This window comes from Sinohyriopsis cumingii, chromosome 1 (assembly GCF_028554795.1).
Source record: "Sinohyriopsis cumingii isolate HCF-2022 chromosome 1, ASM2855479v2, whole genome shotgun sequence".
Classification (NCBI taxonomy): domain Eukaryota; kingdom Metazoa; phylum Mollusca; class Bivalvia; order Unionida; family Unionidae; genus Sinohyriopsis; species Sinohyriopsis cumingii.
In genome coordinates this window covers 5,369,426-5,389,063 of record NC_142961.1, presented here as the reverse complement: position 1 = coordinate 5,389,063, position 19,638 = coordinate 5,369,426, and the positions used below count along the sequence as shown (strand labels likewise).

Here is a 19,638-nt window from a genome sequence, read left to right as displayed (position 1 = left end):
TCTGTGTTGTAAGTTTCGGTGCTTATTCGTTAAATTTCATTTGTGTCGCTTCCTTTAATAAACTTAGGCACAGCGTATCTTAATCTCTGCTTGGTAGTATTATTATTAGATTATGTGTTTGATTATTATAATTATCATTAATGCATACTTAGTTTACAAGGTATTTTACTTACAAAAGAATATATTTAATGCATGCTACTGAAATATACTGTGGAGGAACTGAACAACAATGGTAAAACAGACCACAAATTGAAATTATTTTTGAACTTGTCAATAGAGTGAATATTGCAAGTTACGCTGAATTTTGTTTTCTAATTTTTGGAAACGGCCCCCGCGATCTCACTCCTACATAGCATCATTTGATTGCTTGTGGTATGTGGTGACTATTACACAGGAAGTAGAAACTGAGAAACCTATCAGCCACACTCTTCCAGTCACGAACGTAGACACTCATACCTAGTCACGCGACATTGTTAGATGTTAAGTGTAAATGCTTGATTGACAGACGGGCGGAGTCGGCGAGTTATCAGTTACTGAATGTATTATTAGGATAAAAATGTAGACTCTCTACACTTTTTTCGGTCGCAAAATGTGTATGAAATTCGTTGTGCAAGACAACAGCTGGTTTTAGTACAGAGACTACTTCATTAATGTGGAAGTCGAGAATGTTTATGAACCGAACAATAATGCTTAAATATATTTAAATTATTCAAATGGTTCTAATTGCTCCAAAGAACAGTTCAACATGTGCAGTGCTATCGGACATTTCTGCGCACCTAAGGTTTCCGTCTCCAACACTGAAGCAAAACGCATACCGAATTCGACCGATTGACGAAAATAAAATTCAGCAATGCTTAGCATTTGAAAAGAGGCATTTGTCACCAGAATATTCTGTTCAAAATAATATTAATTTTGGACACAGGGGATACCACCACCGTGTTTTCCTGACTCGCGATATGTCGGTCTATTCTGCGCACAGCTTTGAAAAGATGTAACATTTATTAATCGGGCAATAGAAATGAAATGCATTACTTTGGACTGTTTCTGTCAGCATTTTAGTCGAGTAATTAGGTCAGATTTATAGCTAGTTTTACAAAATTGAACGTTGTTGTTGTTGTTATAGGTTTTAACGCGATTTTTCAGCACACGATAGGCTATACATGGCGGCCAGTATTAATGGTGGAGGAAGAACCCGGGAAATCCCCAGAAAGAACCATCGACCCTCGAGAAGCTACTGGCAAGCTTTCTCACATGCCCATATTGGCCGAATCCGAGACTCGAGGTCATCCGTAACGGAGAGCGCTTTAGACCACTCGGCCACTCGGGGCCCCAAAATTGAACGTAATAATGCCAATAAATGGCAAGCTATATTAAGCAAACAAAACCGATCTTGTAAAAAAGTTAGTAAAGTTCCACATTTTATATATAAAAAGATTATTATGTGGAAGAGAAACAACAATGAATAGGATATAAAGTGTTTACAACGTCTTGCTGATGGGGGAAAAATTACTTAAGAATTTAGAAACAGACTATACGCCGGTGAATTTCTTGAGAATTCATATTCTAGCGGCAAGTTGACACATTAGTAGCAGACGATTTTATACCGGGACAACTTCTTGCAAAAATGAAACATTGGATTAAAATGCAGCATTGTTTCAAGGTATACATTTCCATCTTTTATATAATGTATTTGTTTGTATGATTCTAAAAGATACATAGAAAATCGGATTTTCTGGGTTGGCGGTTCAACAATGTCATGGAATGGGTCTTTATGTTGGCATTTATAAATCACATTTACATATGCATTTCGAGTCGAAATGCAGGATATTTTTGCACACTTTATGAATATCACTTTTGTTAATTAAATTGCAATCATTCTTTCTTGATACAAAATGGATTTTTGATCCAAAATAACACGTGATCCAATGTTTACAGAAATTACGTATCGTTGCGCAGAATTATCCGACGCGAAGAATTGGCCGACATGGTGGTACTTTATCGGGTCAAGTATTTTTAAAAAATAGAAATCGAGTAAGGGAATGAAACAAAAAGAAAGAAAGGTGCGACTTTTCACGTATGTTAGATCTCATTCTCTTCAGAATTAATATTTAATGACGCGGAAGGCACCATCAAATTACTGAACTGTGAAATAAATATAGACAGACAGAACAAAAGTCGCTAAGAAAACAATATTTAGCAGTATACCTTAATTTACCATCCAAGTTAATGCGATCTTGGTATTATGATGCGACATTTTAAGTCGTATTTATGTCTTATGTCAGGATAGAAACATCCGTATTACCCAAAACCTCAGTCTGATCTGTTTGTTTTTTATACTTGAACAATTCTGAGTTTGTGGTGATCACTTTAATCACGCAAAAACGCTAGGTATTTATTTATTTAACTACAAGTGCAAAGGGATGATGCAACACATAAGCCAGAACAGAAATAAGTGTCTTGCATGAATCAGATTTGCGGTGACTAAATTTAGTTTTCAGCGAGTAATATAACCTCATAGTTAAACGGCACATGTGGGGTGAATTGAAAATAATCAATTGAACTCACGTCATTATGTCAACGAAGTTACATATGATATTTTCAGTGGAAAAGCTGAGCTGTCGAAAGTTCACTGTTGTGTACTGCAAAAGAGGTTAAAATTATTTTGCATAAAGTACAAAAGTTTAATACTTGTTAATTATAAAGATTAAGTGTAAACCTGCTCAAGATAAATAGATACATAAGCTACAAGAAGTGAAACATTTCAAGTCTTATAATGAGAAAGTTAAAGAATAAATAGCTTCCTCGAATGAAAATTAACATACTTGTTTCATAAACCAACAAATTTAGGAACAGAAGACAGTTTTATTTATAATGACAATTATTACGACTCGGTGGTCTTAAAATAAGGAATAGAAATGAATGAGAACCGGCAAGTGCTGTACAATTTAAAAAAAAATATTTCCCTAGAATACAAAGTGAAAAATATTAAAGATCTTATGGTAGCGCGAAATAAATCCCAAATAATCCTAAAATTTTGAACACAAGTCCTAATGATTAAAGTTCTGAACAAACATTAGTGGTATTATAAAATAAATACAGGGATGGAAATGTTACTGGACTTGTGGTGAACTGTGTCTTAGTGATGTGCCAGTAGCATTTTGTTGAATCCCAATAATACAGTCCAAGAATACAACCTTATTTGAAATTTCATCATAAATCCAAATCTCTGTTTCCATTAATGGTTTTATTTCTAGACAAGAATAACTTTAATTAAATAATTTGAATATATAAATTCCAGCCCAAATGAAATGCTGGACACGACAGTAATACGACTGACTCTGCTCAGATCTTACAGCACTAATTAATCATTTCGAAAAACAAAAAATATTGTATAGATCTCTCCTTTACCAGATAGATATATACATATACATAGATATACATATACATAGACACATAGATATATACATATACATAGATATACATATACATAGACACATAGATATATACATATACATAAATATACATATACATAGACACATAGATATATACATAGACACATAGATATACATATACATAGACGCATAGATATACATATAGACAGACGCATAGATATACATATACATAGACACATAAGTATACATATACATAGACACATAGATATACATATACATAGACACATACGTATACATATACATAGACACATAGATATACATATACATAGACACATACGTATACATATACATACACACATTGATATGCATATACATAGACACATACATATACATATACATATATAGATATATATATACATAAATATATATATATATATATATATATATATATATATATATATATATATATATATATATATATATATATATATATATATATATATATATATATATATATATATATATATCTATATATATATATCTATATATATCTATATATATATATCTATATATCTATATAGATAGATATATATAGAAATATATATATATATATACATATATAGATATACATATATATACATATAGTTACGCATATAGATATACATAGACATACATAGACACACATACACATACATACATAGACATACATATACATACATACATATACATACACATACATAGACATACATATACATACACACACATACATAGACATACATACACAAACATACATACACATAGACATACATACACATACATACACATACATATCTAGACATACATATACATACATTCACATATATACACAGACATAATACACATACTTAGGCAAACATATACATGCATGCACATACATACACAGACATACATACATACACATAGACGTACATATACATACATATGCATACATACACAGACATACATACACACACATAGACGTACATAGACATTCATGCGCATACATACACAGACATACATACAGATAAATAGACGTACACAGACATACATTCGCATACATACACAGACATACATACACACACACACATATATATATATACATATATACATATATACATACATATATACATATATATATATATATATATATATATATATATATATATATATATATATATATATATATATATATATATATATATATATATATATATATATTGGTACATGTTGTATCGTTTTGGGGGAACTGAAAATAAAATAAAAATCTATTCAAAACATTCATCATCGTCCATTAGGTATGTTTCACTCATTTATGTCTCTTGTTCACTTTTGTCTTTTTAGTGCCATCCTTCTACGTTTATCTCTGTTTATTTCTTCTTCTGTCCAGGTTGTTTACTTTGGTTCTATTGTTATTGTTTCTTTTGGTGTTGTCATGTAGTTGGCTGATTATCCATCATGTATTCTATGCACCCATCATAGTCTTTCAGGCACATTCATCATCGGCTTCCAGGTACATTCATCATAGCCTTCCAGGTACATTCACCATAGTTTTCCAGGTACATTCATCATAGTCTTCCAGGTACATTTGTATCTGTTCTTCTATCAGACCTAATTGTGCTGGTTGTACTGATCCAGTTGTTGTTGTTTCTGTTGCGGTTGTAGTTGTCGCTTTGCTGCACTGTTTTTCTTCTTGTTCCTTGTTTGTCTAGTTTTTGTTCTATCTTTTTGTTTCCCTTGTTGTGTTGTTTTCTTCTTAATAATCGGCTGTGTTCGTTTCTTTGTTTTGTCACCCATCGTTTGTTTGATTTTGTCTGCTATTTGTTTTTATTCCTGTTACTTGTTTCTGTAATTTCTTTTGTTGTTGTTGCTGGACTTGCTTTGTTCTAGTTGGCGTTGCTGTTCTCCTTGTTGGTGTTTTGAGCTTTGATTTTCTTGTTCATTGTGTTATTTTTGGCGCTCCATCACCTTGTTTCTCATTTTCTTGCTGCTGTTGAAGTTGTTTTAGTCCATTTTGTTGTCTTTGCTGTTCTTTGTGGTTTTGTTCTAGGTTTTGTTTTACTCATGGTGTTGCTGTTTCTTTTTTTCTATCTCTTGTTTCTGATTTTCTTGTTGGTGTTGTTCTTGTTGTTATTGCTTTTGTCCTGGGTGGTTCTTGTTGTTCTTCCTGTTGCCTAAAAGTTGGGAAAGTTTTCAGCGTTGCAGTGTGATCTCCCTGTATTGGTCTCGGCTGGGTTATTTGTTGGTATTTTTGTTGGGTGTGCCCTGTCTCTCAACATCTATTACACTTTGTGTGGTGTATGCAGCCCTTGTACTATGCTTTTGTCAAAACTCCATGTAGATAGAAAGCCCTTTTAATTCCTCTAAGGTTTGATTTTTCAATTTTAAATATTCTAATCCTATTGTACATTGAAAATCATGGGACGGTCGCCGATCTTAATGTTTCCCCCTGTACGCCAAATGTATTTTTGAAACCCGTCGACCGTGTCTTCTAAAGGTACCGCCATAGGAATGTCGGATAAGTGAAATTTTCCTGTTTGCTTATTGATTTTGTTAGGCGTGTTTTTTTTGTTTTTTTGTTTTTTTTATACTACCGTCTCTCCCGAAATGTTTAATTCTCGATACGGTAGGATCTACAACTTCCATATGGGTCGTATTATGCATCTCTGGTATCCTGTCCTGTTTATAGAGTATATCTGTTGTAAGATGTCCGGGTTTCTGATTTGCAAAAGCTATTATTACAGTTGATGTAGCAGGTACTCTTTATCTTGGTATTTTCCTCATGTCCAATTCTCGGGTATCCTCCTGATAGTAACATTCAAGGAGTGACCCTTCTTCTGTCTCAATTCTCCTTGTCTTGAAATATTTTCAGAGTTTCTTATTGCATTATGGGCAGCCGCCATGTTTTCTTGCTTTTCTTGCTCGTGAGTAGAATTCACCATCTATATTTTCTTTTTCTGTAAATTTGTATACCTTCTTTTTATACTTTCGTATAATGTTCCATCGATTCCTTACTTCTCTCTTGCAAAAAAAGTTACCGTTAGCTATTACGAACAGTCTTGGTTGCCAATTGCTTTCTCTGAACCTTTCCTCGGGTAGATTTTCTTGCCGTTTGCTTTGTACGTGCCATTGCCGATGATAAAACAGACTTTACTTCTGAAGAAGGAGTATCTGAATCCCTATGAACTTACTTTTTTGTGGGGGTGGGGGGTTGGAGGTGGGGGCACCAGACAGATGCCCCCATCCCCATACTTAACCAAAAGAAATAAATTATTTTTATGTATTTGTGATGCCCCCAACGGTACGCGTGTTTGTTTTATTTAATAAAGAATTTAGATCAAAACTTTAGTTTTAAAACTAAATTTTGATGGGGCATTTATTGATTTCCTAGTGTTCTCTAAAGGGTCGTTCGTTTGGAAGGGGGTTGATTCCCCTTCTCAGATTTAGTACCCTTGATTTTTAGTGATCTTTGTCATAGATCCCGCATGTCCCGTGTGTGCTATATGTGTCATTGCTATATTGTATGTATGCTATAAGGTCTGTATGTAGGGACGGTAAGACTTCATCAAATTTATCACAATTGTCTTATCATATATATCTGGACTATAAAAGTCCAGTTTAGTCCTTATTTATTTAACTTCTCTTATTAATTTAGAATTTTGGCGAGTGAACGGTGTACTGAGTCGTTGTCAAAAGAAAGCCTAGTGTTTTATGTGAGTGATCATATTGTGTCGTTCCTCGCATTAATCTAGTTTTATCATAAGTGAGACAGGCTGTACCCAAGTGAGGGTCCACATTTTCTTTATTTTGTTATGTTTCACCTGGCTCGGGTTAGGCTCTTTCTTTTTATTATATATCTTCATTTGCTAATAAAGATTCGAAAGGGTTCAAAATTGGTTAGTCCTTAAGTTATAAAGGGTAACCTTATGTTACTCCCCGTGCTTGTGTTTGAAAGTCCATATGCTTCATGTGGGGTTTTCTGACGCTCTTTCGCAAGCCTGTTCACTTCGCGTGGCGCCTTGTGACGTAGCCCTGCGACGTAAGTGCATCATACTTCCTCCATATGAAGGTCCCCCGTATCCCTCCTAGCTTAAAATTTTCTATGTTCTTAATTTTGAAAGAGAAGATTTTGATTGTGTTATGTTAGGTTTCCTAGTCTAAATAGTTACCCTGCTAACTGTAGATGTGTTGGTTAATAAGAAAAATATAGAAAACTCTTACAGTTACACAATTCCAAAAGGCATAGAGTAAACCTCAGCATTGTTATATTCCAAACTGAGAATATTGCATTCCCTACAAAACTCAGGATAAAGGCAGCCTATTTTGAGTCGAGAGATGAGGTGAGGGTGAGGGCCTCGTCCCGCGTTTGGCAGTAGCACACCAGTAAGGAGTGGTAAACCGAAACCTCCCTCCACCCAACCTTGTCTTTATATATATATATATATATATATATATATATATATATATATATATATATATATATATATATATATATATATATATATCTTTTTGTAGAATTTGTTTCAATTTATGTTGTCATTCCACAGAACTCAAAATAAAAACAGCCCTATTCTTGAGTCGGGGGATGAAGTGAGGGATCCAGCCCACCCTGGTCGGTGACACACCCATAAGGGGTGGTAAACCGAATTCCGCCCCATCCCCACAATTTTGTTTTCTTCTATTTTAGAAGTCATTTTATTATTTTTATTACCTGTTCAAAGGATAGCATTGTTGTCGTTATATAGTAAATTATTTTTAAAGTACTTTATTATCACAGTTTACGTCTAGAAATAAAATGTTGATCCTATGATACTTATATTTTTTTGCAAATTTCCCTCATTAACATTAGTCCCTTATTATTATTTATGTCACATTGGGTCATCGCCTGGAGTTTTGTAAAATTTGCTACTTTACATAAAAGACATTTGGGTATTGTTCTAATCATGCGACGTCTAACAGCTTCTTCGCCTGTAAGTCAGGCGTTGTGTAAGTATTTAAAAATTAGACTTTGTATTTTTATGGATCCTATTTTTTCGCAATTAGACCAAGTTCTAGTCCAGTTTATCCCCCAGATATCTTGCTCAACTCTACGTCTTATTTTTTTGGTTATATCCTCTCTAATCCACTCATAGGTTTTATTTCCTATTTGCCATAATTTTGCTCGGTCTCTGTATTTTAATAAAATGCCTTTAATATATCTAAAACGTCTTGGAACTTCTAATTGTTTCGACAAGTTATTGTTTCTATAAATTACCGGTCTTTTCCTCATACGGAATCTATTAATTATGTTTGCTAGTTTTAGTAGTAAGCGGCTGGGTAATCCCAGTCCCCCTCTACTGTTGGCCATATAGAGAGTTTCTTTTATAATAAAATGAGTTTTGTAGTTCCCTATATAGTCTATTATATTTTTCTAGAATATGTTCAGGATTTTATTATCCATATCAATATACTTAATAGTATAGTTAATATTTGAGCAAAAAAATATGTTTTGGCCACTTGGACCCGCTTTATTATACAGAGTGGCGTTAAAACCCAGATTTTTGCATTTCCTTGAACTTTATTTTTTAGATGCTAATAATTTTCTAATTCATTTTTCTTACCGAAGAAAATTCATAGATCTTTTACTGTATCTCTTAGGAGTTGCGTAGGCAGCCCAGGGTGATTTCCGCGCCAGTTTTCTATTTTTAAAATTTCGGACTTGTCATGGTGTATTTCAGATCCTGATGCTTTTCCGAAATTCTCAAATTCTCTCTGTAAATGTTGATAAGATTTAGCATCTCTTATGAAGTTTGTGCAATCGTCAGCATGTTGGAGCATTTAAATTTCCTCTCTGAGATTTGGAATTTGAATGCCTTATATATGTGGGTTATTCCTAATATTGTGACTTAGTATTTCAATCCTTATCACGTATAATAGCATTGACAGTGGGCAACCAGATTTCTCATTTACTTTCTGAATATAGTTATGTTCTAATCGGTAAAAACTTTTTCTTGATCAAAAGGTAGTATGGCTCCTTTTGATCCCGTTTCGTTTATATAATCAATAATTGTTTTGATATTTAAAGTATTGGTTTGTATATCTTTCCCCTTACTCCCGCAAGTTGGATTAGCATTAATTATCTTCCTTAGTCCAGTTTTTAGTCTGTTAGAATTCTTCTTAGGATTTTATAATCTGTATTACGAATTGAAACGGGTCTCCAGTTTTTTTTTTATATCGACTCTGTTGCCTTTCCCTTTATAGATAATTGTTATAATTCCCTCCCACATTTACTTTGACATTTGTTTCTTACTTACTACTTAAAAAAATGTTATTGTATGAGGCATTAAGGATCGGCGTTTATTTTTGATAGAAATCCACCGTGAGTCCGTCTTTCCCTCGTGATTTTATTTTGTAAGTGTAGCTATATTCTTCGATATTTCTTCGTCTGAGATGAAATCATCCACATATTTTTGTTTTCTGTTCATATAATCTCATATTCAACTTCACCTAGGTAATCATCGTGGTTTGATCTATACTTTGTGTCGTATATTTATAGGTTACTGCATTTGTGTGGGAAAATATGAACGAGTTTTTTGGATGGAATACTGCACGACCTTGGGAGTACAGTATATCCTTCCGACAAAACGAGTTCATATTTCCCCATACAAATGCAGTAACCTTTTTATTATATGCTCATTTTTTTTATTCTACCTAAGGCTTAATTATATAAACAAAATACACTACAAGAAACAACGTAAATGAATGTATGCCGCATGCCAAACTAAATACACAAGCACATATTCATCATTACACAAATCAACATTATTACTGCGCCCAAATAAATTTGAACTTAAACGCGCTCGACAATAACTTTCGAAAGAAAATGGCGTGTCTAGTTAAAATTGAAATTTGGAGTCATATTGTGAATGAATGCGCATTGCAACAACTTTTCCATTTTCCAACTTTTCCATTTGATCTGAAATGAACAGAATTTGGCATTTTTCTCGATTCTAGGAAATATCGTAATCATGGACTGGAGCGATTTGACATCTGCAAATGTGTTTCTGTTTCTGTCATTGAATGTTTGAAATCATAATGTGGGAAAAATATGAAGTCTTTCAATTGCAATTATCAAAAAGACACAATGGAATTTAATGCTTATTTCATTTTGATTGCAGTAAGGAGGATGTAATTGCACTTATCATCGAAATTACAGTACAATTTTGAAATGTGTAATCCAGATTGAGAACCTATGACATAGCTCATGTAATTCGGATTTGCAGAATTAAGAAAATACATTTTGAAGAAATTCAAGATGTAAAACTGTAAGTATATTTTATTTTGCCATTCTTATCACCAGCTAAAGAAGAGATTATATGACTTGTCACTTGTATGTTATTTGTAAGGACCTTATCTTGCATTTTTTTTATATACTGTAGCTAGCCTAAATCCGAAACATTGTCTCAAAGCAGCTGGTATATTTTTGCATTTTTATATATTAGTTGGTTAAAGGTCTGTCCTACTTGCTTTGCCCTCTTCGTATTCAAAAGTGTACTCACGTCTGACTAAATGTGTGTATATATATATATATATATATATATATATATATATCCTGATCTCTTGACTGGCTCTGTTCGTTTTCTTATTTTAATTATACCAATCAGAACGAATTTTCAATTACGACAGAACCACGTGCCCAATGCATAATTTCGATTAACTATGCTAAAGATAGCAAACACCTGATGAGTCAGACTAGATCCGGTTCGTACACATAACATTTTTTAACTTGGTTTGTTCAGATGTACTAAGGTAATTTAAAAACACATTACTTTAGTACATTTATATTGGTGACACATATTTGTGGTTTTCATATCAACGTCAACAATTCTCAGCTAAAGAAAAGCTGCACTTGGAGGTTCTGCCTCCCGTGGCTCTCATTAAATGTAAATTATACTGCTCGGCTGGATGTTGGAAAGGTGAAGTGACAGTGAAATGTTAGCAAATGCCGAAAAGGTTACTGACAGGGTTGCTTGAAAATGTTTGGGCAAACAACGCTGTAACAAAGTACCAGCCTGTACCAAAACATGATTTCACGTGGTTGGTTTGATGTCCCAATACCAAACGATGTTCATCAGGCTAATTTGTTGTTTCTTCCACACGAGTGTCTGTGATAGACAAGGTCAATTTCACGCCTTCCAGTACGTGTTACCTGTTGTAGGATTGAAGGGGGTTAAAAAAACCAAATCACTCTATCTGCCACTAGTCGTCATAGTCATGAACAGCACTACAATAACCGCTAGAACTAAAACGATTATGGTAACGAAAAGATGAGAGCATTCTTCAGTCAGTTTAAATATATTTTCATCCTTATATTTATCTTACATAATATTCATTCTATATGTATGGAACATTCTCTCTCTCTCTCTCTCTCTCTCTCTCTCTCTCTCTCTCTATATATATATATATATATATATATATATATATATATATATATATATATATGCGGAACATTGGAATTATTTTGTATTATGAACATAATATAGAAACGTTGGATTATTTCACCAGAACGAGATTATTATTATAATAGCAAAGATCGTACACGATACTGTCTCTAACAATAAAATCTCACTGGATTATAAGAACTGGAAAACTAATCGTCATCCAAAGTATGCAACATATGATTAAATTCAAATCGTCTGTTCAGCTTTTGAAAACAACTACTATTTGGAAAATACTTCATTGTATTGAATAGCATGACATTACGTGACATAGGTCTGACGTTCTAGACTCTTTAGAATAAATCCCGAATATTTAGTATATAAAAAAGTTATATTACATAACACGGATAGCAGGACATAATACAGTTTTACATTTCACATGTCTTTACAGCTGGGAATTAATTCCATAAAGTGGAAAGCTTCCTGGTAAAACTCGTCCGAATTCTAAGTATACAGGGAGAATATGTGGCTATAAGTATCTTGGTGAAATCCACGGCCAGTGAAATAGTGGTTGTCGGAACTCTCTTTGCGGACAATATGTGCATGTTGCGGTGCGTGAATCGATTTCAGAGTTTTGAAATAACGACAACTAAAAACAACTGTCTGTACATAATAACGAAACCAGAGTACATTTTCGTCCATATATAATGCACTACGAGTAAGTATACACACTCTGTATAAGTTTGACTCTTTTTATACTGGAAATAAGCTGAATCAATTGCATAAGTACTACATTTTTAAACTGAATTAGAACAACAGAAAGATAGATCAAGAAGAATTTATTAAGCTCCTAAATCAAATAGATCAAGAAGAATTTATTAAGCTCTTAAATCAAATACATCAAGAAGAATTTATTAAGATCCTAAATCAAATTTAATTGAAGTCAATAAAGTATTTACATGCATTGTCGGAACTAAAGGGACATTGAAACAAAATGTAGGCGCGATTGGATGACATCTCGTCTCATTTCGAGTTAAACTATAATTATTATAAATTTAGTGGCTTAACCGACGTTTTCCAACTGATCGTGCCAGATAATGTAAGATTCGGTCCGATAACGATTGGAGTTGATTTGATGTTACCATTGCATCGAATGTCGCAACACGTTCTCTGGAGATAGTGTATCATTATACAAACTCAGACTAATAATACAGTGCGATAGTAAAATCAAACACGAATAAAATAATATAAATACAAATTTCCCTCTGATCTATATTCCCTTTTGAATACAGCAAATAGTAGGAAATATATATTTCTATGAAACTCAGGCGCATTTTATTTTCAAATTATTCTTTTAAATGAATGTTCTTTCTACCATGAGATATCAGTTATTAATTGTATAGAAGTTTGGAAATAGTTTTTCAGATACTTCAGTTTGGTCAATTATAAGGTTTCAACGTTATTCTTTTAGGTGAGAATTTTTTACGATTGTAATCTTAACCGCAGTGTTTGTCACCAATATAACTGCACTAAAGTGTTATTGAAACGTGTTTCTAAATCATCTAGGTACATCTGAACCGAACAAGCAGGAAGATAATATGCGTTCAAGCCGGATGTAGTCTGATTCATGTGGTGTGTTTAGGCTCAACACATTAAATTGAAAGTATGTTTTGGTACATGCTTGATCGGCCCGATTGGTATCACTGAACCGAAGAAAACAAACAACACCCAGTCAAGAAATCAGTTTCATTCCATAAAGGCTGTTTTGGAGGATTTTGTGACAATTTTAATTGATATGTGCGTTTGCTTGTACCTTTTACTCTGGTACTGAGGCAAATGGAATCAAAACGTAGATGAAATTGAACCTAGATATAAAGAGTGATCACTTCCAAAATAAAATCATGTATTGCAAAAAAATGTTGGTGTAACTAATTGTATGAAATATTATTTGGGCCATCCTTTGTGAGGACTCCAGTATACTGCTTTATGTAGTAAATAAGAAGTGTTTGGCATGCATTGATGAATTCCTGTCTTGTGTAAGTCTCTTTCTATTACACAACATGTATTTACAATGGTGGTGAAGTAATGTACAAATGAAGACGATACTTTCTTATGCAAGTTTCTATTTCGATTCGATAAGTTTTACGGCAAAATGAAACAGATTATAAGATACAAGAGTATTTGTATGAATTGACATGGAGATAATAAGCAAATTAATATTAGCGCATATGTTTACATATGTGCGCCACCTGGAGGTCGCACTGGAAACTTTATGTTAAACTTTTCCATCGACTTAACATGCGGATATTAGTATGATGTCCAAAGCATTTATGGGGTCAACATTTATTTATGGGTCAAATGGGAATGGTAATGTTACATTTTGTGTGTACATTCCAATACAACTTTGCAATACAGCACACTCACAAGCCGTATTATCCAGCACCGGTTTCATGATTACTATCCAAACACACATTCATATATTCCGGAGCCTGCAGTTTGATTATTGTCTAAACATTCGCCCCTTCTATTCAATGAAAATAGATGGAAGTGTTGATACACATATTTTCACCCAAACATACAAAGATATCGCACAAGGGTAGATACAGTACTACATTCATACACTCATAATATCACACAGAAAAGAGAATGAGTAAAGGGCTTTTAAGCTTTAGCTTTGTTGGGGAAAGAAACAGATACACGTAAACACACAGACATACACAACCAGACACAAGTGTTAAAACACAAATGTTTGACAGTTAATTAGTAATTCTATTGTTTTCAGATCACGGTGGCCATTAAAAGGACAGTATGGGTTTATCGCGACTGTCCTTTAGTGGTCGTACCTTTTCGAGTCAGCCCACTGTATATTGCACATGTCTGTCTGCAGCTCTTTTCATTTTTCCTCCAGCTTGTACTGGTGAAGACGACGAGCCTAAAACTAGTCTCTTAGTTTTCCTTCTCTTCCAGAGTCAGATCTGCTACATTTTTATTGGACCTTTATTTAACTGATATTGAATCTCTGTAATTGGCTCTGGTAATCATCGATTTATTTATTTGAATCACGGACGTGAAGGAAAACCTCCTTTACACAAAATTACAACCTGCACACACTATATAGATGGAGCAGAAAACGCTGATTATTTCTTTTCTAAGAGGTCTTGTGCCATTTTAGGAAGATGGGCGTATTCTTGTCCCCCTTCTTCTCAAGCAGATAGTGACTGCGCATGCACACCAGTGGTTTACTCAGTTTTGTTACTTTACTGATTTTCCTGGGTTTACAAGTCACCTACGGATGGAACGACTTGTGAACGGGCCGCTTTATTCGCAATGCAGAAACGTGATAGTGAAAGAAAGCATTACTTTGATTCGGCACGCGGATTTAAAGGAAACCCTCACCAAGATGGTTAGAAAGAAGATGAAATAGAGTTTCTATACAATATTGATTTCAGCAAATAAAGACCATGACATCACCATTTTGTTTCTAAAATCATTAAGTATTTTTAATGAAAAGAACAAGAACATTTTCAAACTCAAACAGGAATACAAAACTCTCAAAATTTTATACATGAACATATTTATAGGGTTAATACCTTTGTATTGACAAACATGATGTACGATGATCTAAGGCACTATTACTTTTCTGAAGATGCGAAATACGTTTCGGAGCTAAAGAAAGGAGATAATCATAGTATTTGTAAAAACTTTTTTCTGTTTTGTAATCATTTCTAGAGTACTCTCGATCAGCACAATACATTAAATTTTATAAGGGATCTTCAAGGTTGTGCTGATGAAGACAATACACATATTATTGTAAGAGGCCATGTAATCAGATCACTGCAAGTTCACCGTTTTTTGTTTTTACTGAGTCGATACAATTGTTCTTCCCATAAAGTCAGAGAAACCGTCCAACGGAAGTCATCCATCAGAATCATAATATTCCACACAGTGATCATCGGGAAAGTAAACGGCTACCGAATGTTAATGTTTTCACATCTTCTACCGAATGGTCCTGTGGCCGATGACTGTCGTCTGTGTTCATGACACATGTTGGAACTTCTTTAGGTGTTCCATGGTGAAATTTATCTTTAGCACACACCACAGGATTCAAAGCAGCTTTGTACGAACTGTGCGTCATAAGGTAACGAAGTTCCAATATATCCATTCCATTTATCATTTTTGTTCTTCAGTGATGGTTTCGAAGTAATCAGTTATCGTTCTTCACAGGTAATGATCAGTGATGAGTACAAGCTTTACATTTCCTTTGAAAGTTATGTTTGGTTAGTCGATGAACAACGGTTGGTCTCCATCGGGATTCGAACTTGGAATCAATAGAACATATCAATATTATTACTTCAAAAGCTTTATTCGTGGATTATTCTTGTATTAATATTGGATTTGATTCTGGAAACAGCAAGTTCTCATCTTGTTTCATTTTTACGGTATTTTTCCAGGGAAATAAATTATTTGTTATATTTTACAAAGCTTGTTGTTTTCACTCTTTCTTGTGTTACTGTTTATTCGAGCCTAAACACGTAACATAAGATAAAAAGACACATTGAGTTTCGTTTTCATTCAAGTATTGATTGACTTCTAATGAAAAGAAAATAGATCTTCTGAAATAACACATGTTGGCTTAGAACGGTGGCAGTTGATACGAATTACTTTGAGAGACGATGATGTGTATACATTGCTAGCTCAGTATCAGCTTCAGAGAGGGTGAACAGACCACATGATGGAAAGTCCAGTTTTGAAAAATGAAATTAAAAGTCAATAACATCAATCCGATTCATCTAACGAAAACCGGGAGTTTTTTGTTACTTTATCTTTGTTGTTCGTGTTTTTCAAAATTTTTGTAAAGTTTTTATTTGCCCAGCGTGACACTAATTTGTGGTCGCGCCCTCTCTGCTGCTGTCTTTTTATCCAAAGATTTTATCAAGACATATATGGTATGGTGATCGAGGATTGTGCCAATTTATTGTTATAAATCCGTGTGGAGTAGATTTTGCTTTTGAAAAGAAGCTTTTGAACTTAATCATATCCATGTCTCCTGAACACCAAGTCTGATGAATGTTTCGCAGAGTATGTGTATCGACTCCATTAAACACAACTAACATATTGCAATTATCTCTGATCACTTTAGGTATTTGTGTATATCGCTGAGTAACATAAATCACATATGTGTTTTTATGCCTGTCTCGAGAAAATATCGGAGCTGGAATTGATTGTTTGGCCATCATTACATCATCATATACTACGAGATTATTAATAGATCCATCGAGGCCATCTACAGATGGGCTTGATCAATATCACTGATAATATCATTGCTGTCCTCGTCCAACAATTTTACATTTTCACTAAAGTCTTTAAGTACATCGTAACATATCTGATCATCAACTGACGGAGCTACTAAATACAACTTATCCCTTTTTTGCCATCTCGTTATCAGATTAAGTAATAATTGCATTTACCAGACCCAGATGGACCTATGATAATTGATATAATTTGGTAGCGGTGGATGATGTTTTATTGGCTCTTGCTTTCGTGTCGCTGAGAAATCAATGACATCCAAAATTATAAAAATATAATAAATAATATGGATTTATATTGTGTTCGATGTAGAGCAACCACCCCATAAGTGGATTAACAACAATTATAACAAAAAAAAATAAAAAATAAAAGAGCTACCCTTACTGGCAAGTGTGTGAAATGTGGTACAAATAAATATAAATTTATTTCGTCTCGTAGGAAAACAGTTGGTGATATCGCTACTTCATTAGAAAAATTACCAGGAACTCCATGGGCTATACCCAGGAGAAAGGCATCTTCCAGGATATAATTATTGTGGTCCTGGAACTCGACTTGATATCCTTCTTGACGAGTGAGATCAACCAAGACATAGAGAGTATCCAATAAACGCGATTGATCAAGCATGCCACGTTCATGATGTAGTTATAAAAAGGATTTACAACACCAACATATTGCAGATGTGAAGTTGATTCACTCGTTAAATTCCATAAAAAATAAATCTTTCAGAGAATCATTAGCTAATTGGTTGGTAAGATCTGCGATGAAAGGTAAACTAGTATTAGGGACTGGTAGTTAATCAACCGACTGTTATAAAAAACTGGAATCGATTTGTTATAGCCCGAGAGGATACTGGAGGGTATAGCAGCGATTAGTAAACTTGCTGATGCAGCAAATGTTACACGTTATGTTGCTGCAAATTGGTAAGCACGACAGGCAATATGGCACATTTAAATACCAACAACTAAAAACTTTCAGCATGCACATATTGATATCAGCAATTTTAATGAAGTTCATAAGCAGACATTTTATTTTTACCACACGATACTATTAAAATTGATAGACGTCAATCACTTACATACAAATACGCGTTAACTGTCTTTGTCGCTGCAAGTAGGTATAAGGAAGCAAAACCATTATCAGCTAAAACAGCCGCTGAAGTTGTATCTGCTTTTGAACGAATTTATCAACGACGACCCATGCGATGGCCACAGTTTATACAGGTTGATCCTGGCAAAGAGTTTCTAGGTGCAGTGTATTCTCTGATGAAAAAACAAAACTTCAAAATTAAAGGAGGACATACTGCAATTCATCGTGACCAGGCAATTGTTGAACGATTTAATCGAACACTTGCTGAGCGGATATTTGGATATCAATATGCAAATGAAATAATTCAGAAAGATATGAGATCTCGCGAATGGGTTGCAAAATTGCCAAGTGTGATAGCTGCGTCAAATAATGAAATTACTCGTGCAATTTCTATGAAACTCATCAATTCAATTACAAACAACACATACTAATATAACAAAATGACGTTGCAAAACAACCAGTACTAAGTAATGTTACTGTAAGATATTTATTTGAACCTGATGAACTTGAAGGAGGTAAAAAAGAGCGACTGATCCTATTTGGAGTGTGACGACACATACAATTCCAGCGTTGTAAGATCTATGAGTAGACCTGCAATCAGCAGATTAGTTTCAACTGCTCCTTAAATTGGATTTGTACATGAACAGTTACAAGTAATTCCTGAAGACACACAATTACCACCTCATTCACCTCTACGTCGATTACTTTCAAGATAGGTCAGCATCACATTTTCGCGTGTATGACTAAAATTACTATTAATTCTATCAACAGTAAATTGTCTTCGATTATTATTTGAATACTGCCACAACATTACTATGTTACAGCTAGAACAATGATTTTTTTCCCGTTGTTTCAGTGTCATGATTAATTCAACATGGAGATTAAAGTCACGTTTATTTGTTTGTCACACTTTATAACAAACTAATTTCTTTCTTACTATATCTTCGTTAGTTTCCTGAATTTGATTATTATTTCCTGTGAAGTCAATGATAATTCGCCGCAGCTGAGATATTCTTCTGACTCGAGACGCTGCGAGATAAACTAAGTTTGACCATTCGATACGATCATCGACGATCCAATCATTTGTATCAGAGATAGTTAATACTTGTGATGAATGAATTGTCATTACGTATCCTAGCGTCCACGGAGTTTTGTCCATAGTTAACGCACTCTCAACAACACTGACAGGAACTAAAACAATATAATTTAATACAAGATTTTGTTTCTATGACGATCCTGGTATATCAACGTCGATATTCTGTCGTCGCGTATTGCTGGTCGATAACACAATGGTACGGGTAGATTTGAATTTTTATCTTTAAGCAACAAAAATAATTGTTGTTGAAGTGTATCACGAACTATCTTTCTACTTGCAACTATCAAATCAGCTGGTCTCCATAAATTCCAAAAATTGTTTATAG

The 19,638-nt window shown here is 33.9% G+C and overlaps 2 long non-coding RNA genes across 2 annotated transcripts in view; both read left to right on the top strand.

Moving 5' to 3' along the window:
• The first annotated feature begins 1,590 nt into the window (after positions 1–1,590).
• LOC149806348 (uncharacterized) overlaps positions 1,591–19,638 on the top strand; it is a 34,087-nt gene continuing 16,039 nt past the window's right edge. The window contains exons 1-2 of the long non-coding RNA XR_016423829.1: positions 1,591–1,660; positions 10,565–10,711. This is a non-coding gene — a long non-coding RNA (uncharacterized LOC149806348). The remainder of the gene's footprint in view (positions 1,661–10,564; positions 10,712–19,638) is intronic.
• LOC149806349 (uncharacterized) lies at positions 12,238–13,741 on the top strand. The gene is made up of 2 exons (XR_016423824.1): positions 12,238–12,542; positions 13,391–13,741. It is a non-coding gene; the product is annotated as an uncharacterized LOC149806349 (long non-coding RNA).